This window comes from Montipora foliosa, chromosome 1 (assembly GCF_036669935.1).
Source record: "Montipora foliosa isolate CH-2021 chromosome 1, ASM3666993v2, whole genome shotgun sequence".
In the NCBI taxonomy this organism is placed as follows: domain Eukaryota; kingdom Metazoa; phylum Cnidaria; class Anthozoa; order Scleractinia; family Acroporidae; genus Montipora; species Montipora foliosa.
In genome coordinates, this window is record NC_090869.1 from 11,008,510 (window position 1) to 11,015,673 (window position 7,164).

The window sequence follows — 7,164 nt, forward strand, 5'->3', positions numbered from 1 at the left end:
GGGTAAAAATCCGTTAAAAATGGGCAATTTTCCCATTTTTTAGGCAGGCAAGCAAGAAATTGTACAACAAATGTTCCGAACATTCTAGATCTCAAATCGTCTTCCGAACAGATATTTTCCGAAAATTGAAGTTGCGTGTCCCTGTGACTTTTCCAAGCACCACCACCTCCAGTTATAAACAAAGAAACTGGTTCAACATTTTGTGACTTCAGGCTGTTGAGGTTTTCATTTTATTTCTAGTCCATGAAAGCACCCTGTTGTAAGCTTTGCGTTGCATTTTATTTAGTGATCTAACTGACTGACGTAATTGATCATCAGATATTTCTGTTGGCTGATTACACATTGTTATCATCTACTGATGATATCATCTTGGAATTCTAGTTGTATTTCAGCATTCTCTTGATCATTTATAGGGTCATATGAATGTATGACAGTGCCCTGCTTGTTCCCTAGCCATTCTAGTTCTTCTGTTACTACTAAATAGCTGATAGAGATGATGTAGTGTGCAGCAAAAGTTGTCTTTACTGTGCAAATGGCAATAAGAGAAAGATAAGCAGTGAGTCAAAGCTGTAAAATTCTGAACAGGTCCTGAAATTTGAAGCATACTTAAGGAATCCATTTCAGTACTGCACTGTTATGGCAAATTTTCAACCAATCACGCTTGGTAAAAGTGACACCGCAGTACCAAATTCTGTAACGGCACAATGGAATTAAACTAAGCATAAGACCCCAAGTACGCATTGCGGACCTATTTTTTCAACAGACGGTAATTATTGTTCTCAAGTTTTCAAACGACGCCAAAGACCCAAAAGTCTATAATTCGCGAAACCCGCCAAAGATATTCAGAATTTAGAGTTTTAACATCGACACTTAAAACTTTGCGTTTTGCCAAAAATTAAAGAAAGGTGCTGGAGTTTAGCTTATTTCTTGCCCTTATCGGAAAATATAGAGAAACTAGACAAGTTGATGCATGCCAACCTGAGGATGTCACGTGACCAAGGTCTCTGCAAACGTTTGAAGCCAGCGGTAACCCTTTAACAGCAAGTTTTTTTTACCATTAAAAATTGAACAGCCTCACGTTTAAAGGGAAGAAATAGGTTTTTATACCCGCCTGCAATGTGCAAGATGGAGTTTTGGAACTAGAATTAATAAACTGTTCTTATTTTTAGGGGCGAAAAGTGAAGCACTTTGACTTGACGAAAAACCCTGAAACCCTGTCAATCTGAGAAATGCCTAGCCGCAAAGCTTCCCACGACAAAGGTCCCTAAAGTCCTGGCCAAACAAGAGCGAGAGTTAATGAGAGTTGACGAGAGTTGAAACTCTCGCTCTCGTTTAGCCAGGGCTTAATATTCATTCTGTTACAAACAGCAGGTTCACGTAAACTCAGTGAAATCCCTCAAAGAACACAATCAACATTTCCCGTTTCAGCGAGCTTTTATTTGTGTTAATAACAGCGGTTATATCAAACTCCAAAGCAATAACAACTTAGTAAGAGGAAAATTTAATACACCAAACTAAAGACACACTCGAAAACCCGAAAAGCGACTTTCTCCCTCCATCTTACAAAGAAGTGTCAGAGATAAACACAGGTCACAATCTCTTGTTTCAGCAATACTGGAACACCATGAAACTTCTGCGAACTCTCAGGTTACACAGTCGCGTTAAGCCAAGCGGAAGTAATAAAGGATTGAGGTCGTTACAGTACTAGTGGAAAAATGAACTACGACATGTTACCTTCGTGGATTAAAGAAAGCGGGGGGACCATTTGTTATGAGCCCCTGTATGAATTTATTACGCCTCTACTTTTTTGAACGCTGAACACCTTCCTTTTTAGGATGTTGCATGGGAGTTCGCCATCGAAGTTTTCGATTCTACGTCAAAAATACAGAAATATAAAAAAATATACGTTAAAAAATGATTATGTTAAAAAGATATATATAAAAGCAACTGAGGTAACACGTTTGATAGTGAAAAACCATCAATCTCCTCCAACTAATTTCTTATTGCGATACTCACTGTTTACAAACATTTCCTTTGTTTAATTAAACTTGCTATTTACCGAAACAAAAGAACCCTTTGTTTCGATAGCGAGTCAACATCTAGGAAATAAATAGTACGTAATTGAAAACAACAAAATGTCCACAATAGCGATGTATATCGTAACGTCATCTGTTGTCATTCGTGAACAATTTCTTTGGGAGGTTACGGCTCGCAGAAAGGAATTACACACTATCAAAAATACCATAATACTCTTTGCATAAGCACTGTTTTTATCTTGTAAGTCCCAAGGGAAACTGGAAACAATGCGTATGCAACACTTTGGAGAGACAAAGTCTAATTCATTTTTATAAAACTGAGACCGAGTTCGGTTTCTAATTTTAAAAATATCCTATTCTATAACGCTTAGCAAGACTATAACAACACTCAGTCTTAGCCTGATAATGATATTAAAAACTGAATTTTTATCACTTAAAAACATTGTTACCAATTACTATTGGTACATCTTTTAACATCTAAATACTAATTGAAATGTTGAAAATTCTGATAGTACGTACTCTTACAGATTCTCCGACACTTGCAATCAATGATGTTCAAGTTAGTCAAGTTACTATCACAAAATCATTTGGGGTGATTATAGATGACAAAGTTGATTGGAGTAGCCATATCGAGAAACTAGCTAAGAAAGTCGCTTCTGTCATTAATTGAGGCCATACAACGAGTAAGGCACCTTGTTCCTCAAGCAACCTGATATCAAATATACCGATTCCTGACACAAAAACTCTTTGATTATTGCAATTATACTGTTTGGGGAAACTATGGGATAACTTTGCAGAATAAGTCACAAAAGTTACAAAATGGAGCAGCCCGTGTTTTGACTTTTTCAAACTATGACGCGAATGCGGGTTACTTATTCGAACTTCGGCTCGCCAGCAGCACCGTGATTCAAAGACCTACGATGATTTGCAAATCTCCACACGAGTTGTCCACAAACTGTTTAAGGGACTCTAGGAATAAACTAAATGTTCGATTACTGCGTACTAAAATTTAGCCGTGTGAAAATAAAGATTACCTTATTTATCCCTACCGCCGTTAGAAATCACGACCTATTTAAATGTTTTGGAGAATTGCTCCCATTAAATTTACACAAGAAATTCTTCTCAATTTTGCACATTTGTGCAACGCTTGTAAGGCGCGTACAAAAACGATTATTAAAGTGAAATAGGTCGCAACCGCATTTTACCTTCCATTACATTCTTTTCGATCCCACTCTCATTGTAGGTCTATCCTAGTTCTAAATCTCAGTGCAGCGCGCAATTTAGCACGTTAAACACAGATTTTTATTTATGATTTAAAAGGTTGCGCATGTTTGAACGTTTACTTAATGATTTAATATTAATCTTAAAACTGGGACGGGGAAATTTCAACTTTGTGAGATTTCCACTTCTAATCCCTTAGCTCATTTCTTTACTCTAGGATTTTTCCCCTCTCTATGCCCTTTCTTGCCCAATTATTTGTACCAAGTTCATTACCACAACATTATCTAATATAAAAATTACTCGTTCATTAATCGTATTATATCACTTTTCTTATGACTTTCGTTTCCCTTGCGAAAACTGTATTTCTAATAAAATCAATTCTATTGCATTCTAATGTTATCCTATTCCATATCTACTTAACTTTTCGACCTCGGATAGTGCGATACTGATTATACCTTTCTGACTGATTCACTCAATCTTGTTAATCAGCTCACATACTATATGACTCCGTATAACATAATATGGAAACTGACTGCGTCAAGTGTTGCCAAGCTGTCAAATTTGTGCGGGAAACGAAATTTCCCGGGACACAATGGAATAATTGTTAAATGATATTGTATTTCTAATTTTTTCTATTCGTTGTTGCTATACCTCTCTTCAAGTTAGGGAATATCTAGGCAAATTGACATCTTACGAGATTTTAGGTGTTACATCAGCCGATCAGTTCCATCACATTGTTCCAATTCCTGGATAATCTGTGCCATGTCTGGTCTCATGGCAGGATCAGCCTGAAGGCATTGCCGCACCAGATTCCGGAAGAGTCGGTTTCTTACAAGAAGAACTTGTTCTTCGCGTCTTTTGGGATCTGGCATTTCCCGAATGCAGATTTCACACAGAAGAACACCAAAGCTATACACATCAACCTGAGAAAAGCAACAGTAATGTCTCTTACAATATAAGCAGTGAGTCGGGTTATGATTATTGTACAAGAATTGTGCTTAACGGCGACCGGTTAGCCCAGTTGGCTGAGCATTTGACTACTGTGCGAGAGGTTGGGAATGAAATAAAACTCCGGCCAGACCAGCACTCAGGGTCTTTAAATAACTGAGGAGAAAGCGTTGCCTTTGTAATGAAATCTGCAAATGGTTAGACTCTCTAGTCTTCTCAGATAAGGACGATAAACTGTAGGCCCCATTTCACATTCCTTCAGTGTTCATAACCCTGTGGGACGTAAAAGAACCCACACACTTGGCGCAAAGAGTAGGGCATTGAGTCCCCAGTCAGATGTGGTCAATCCTCCGTGGCATTGCTAGAAGGTCGTTAATTTGTAAACTGTGAAAGTTTAACTGCGTCTCCCTTTCTAAATGAGGTTATCGTATCGTATTGTTAGCATCTTGAGAATTAAATAGACTATTTCGGAGTTCATGTCTGCCTCCTCTTTAAAGCGAGTGTAAGTGCGAAATTTTTCTTATGAAAATTAGTTTTCACAAGAAACCCAGCCACTCAGATGTAAAAAAATCAACAAATTTGGCATTTTTTGATAAAAATGTTCCATGAAAGTTTCAGTCTTTTACCCTAAAACTTCCATAATTTAAAGTCTTTTGCCTTAATTTCATTTCATTTGAATTTCCTATAAATAAATACTAATGTATATCTCCTAACAATCACAGTACAAGGAGATGTTCGCAAGCTCTGTCCAAGCTCTGTTGAGTTCCTCTCAGAATGATCCCTCAGTTTCACTTCATTAAACTGGTTTCGGTTTCAAGAACTGAAGACCTTTAATGTTATTATCACCCGATTTTCGTTTGCAAAAAGCAACCTCATTATACGTATTGTTTATTCACAATAATGAAAAGGTCAGGAACTGCAATGACATACAAAGATATGTCTATTTATCAATAAAAAAAACTAACCTTGGATGTTTGATTTGAAGAAAGTACTTCTGGCGCACTGTAAATCAAAGCACCAGGGGCTACTGTCATGGTCTGTTGAACAAATTTAGCAGTGCCATAATCTGACACTTTACCTCTCCACTGTTCACCCTGTCGCCATAGCAACACATTTGCACTACTGACATCCCTGTGAACGATGGGAGAAGGCTTCATGTGGTGAAGATAGTTCAGTGCTCGAGATACATCCAAAGAAATAACAGATATTTCTGTTTCCGAGAGTTGGCGTTGCCCTAGCAAAGCTCGCAAGCTCAATTCCATGAGCTCAGTGACGAACAAAGGACTTCCTTCGTCATTTGTTGCATCCAATAAACTGCAACAAGCAAGGATGGCGGCATCTTGAAGCAATGTTCATTTCTCTCTCAAACAAAAGTCTGTTGTGATCTGAGAGAATCAGTTCATGGATTTGTTTCACAGCTACTTTGCAGCCACAATATGTTGCTTCGTTGACACTTCCCCAGGCTCCCTTGCCTAAGCATTTATCCTTTACCTGGATTTCACCACGGGAAATGACCCAATCACAAGATTCCTGACAACGCAGTTCAATAATCATTTGCTGAGCTGCTGAAAGGCTTCTCTCTAGCTCACTTAACGCTTGGTTTTTCATCCCCAACTGCGTTTCAAGGTTTGTTTTTTCTTCTTCTTTTTCTCTGATTTGTTCTTCAAAACTCTGTGCCATCTCCCTTAACTGTCTTTCCGAGTTCGCTAAGCATTCCTCCTTTTCCCTTAACTGCTGCTGCAAAACCTCTAGTTGTCTCTCCAAATGTGCCTTTTCCTTTCCTGTGCGAGTAAACAGGGATGTTGTAAAAACTTGATAGTAACGAGTAATAATGATAGTGATGGAGATAATGATAATAAGTTATAGAAAGAGGTCAATGACATAACGGCTAGACTGAAATCTGAAAGAAACACTAACGCAAATTGTATTGTCGAGCCTTGTATATAAAAAGTTCACACGTCCTATTATTTTGTCTTTCCTTTTAGAGAAAGAGATGGTCAAAATTTTCATTTCCAGTTTCACTAGTTCCCAAAGTATCTGTTCACCCTGTGCAAAGAGCTTTTTTTTTTTTTAAATCTGGATAAGATATCTTAATCAAATCTAAATAATCCTCGTCTTCAAGTTAACCTGCTACCACGTTCATTTTCGCTCATAATGTTCTCCTATGTTGTCGCTCGCTAAAACTGGGCCTGACCAAAACTCTCTCAAAAATTCCCGTGGCCGACCAAAGCCGTGATCTGATTGCTTGTTAAATGCCGGAAGTGAAGACTCCTTCGTGATCGCGCGGAGCTCGCGCAACACTGATCCGCCATTAGCGCACGAAGAAGTTTTTCACCTTTTTTCTTACAATGACGGCGCACCTTGATTTTGTTTGTATAAATGTTGATATACCATCTCAAACATATCATAACGTGTCCAAAATCTGGTTTGAATCTCTGGAAAATTTTTATGAAGAGCGAAATTCGTGATTCCGTTGGCGAGTTCTGTGGCCGTGCGGTCGAACGATCTTTGCTGCTTCCCTGTAACGTTGTTTTGAAAACCAAACAACGAAAGAAAAGCCGAGAAATAGGTTAACTGGCTCTTTCAAATGGCGATGAAAGTGTACATTGGTTTCCTGGATCAAACAAAAAAGACGTATATATATCAACAGGAGAAGATTCTAATAAAATCGCAAGTTACATGAATGTGTAGTCAATTATCTGTACAGGAACGGCTTTACTTACATTCTTTGTTTGTACACCAACGAGTCAAAATTGCGTCATAATATTTCCAGTTTAGTTCACTTAAAATTGTCATTCGAGAAACCAAAATGGCATGTTTCTAGAGAGACCAATTGTGCAAAAAGCGACAAGATAAAAAAAAAAACTTTGCTTGCAGGGTAGTGGTTGATGCATTAATTTAAAAATAACCGAAACAGGTATCTTCCTTTAATTTTGACTATAAATGACAACTAAGGTAA

The 7,164-nt window shown here is 37.9% G+C and overlaps 1 pseudogene; it reads right to left on the reverse strand.

Moving 5' to 3' along the window:
• Positions 1-1,421: 1,421 nt before the first annotated feature.
• Positions 1,422-7,164, reverse strand: part of LOC138009652 (probable serine/threonine-protein kinase drkD) — a 20,716-nt pseudogene continuing 14,973 nt past the window's right edge.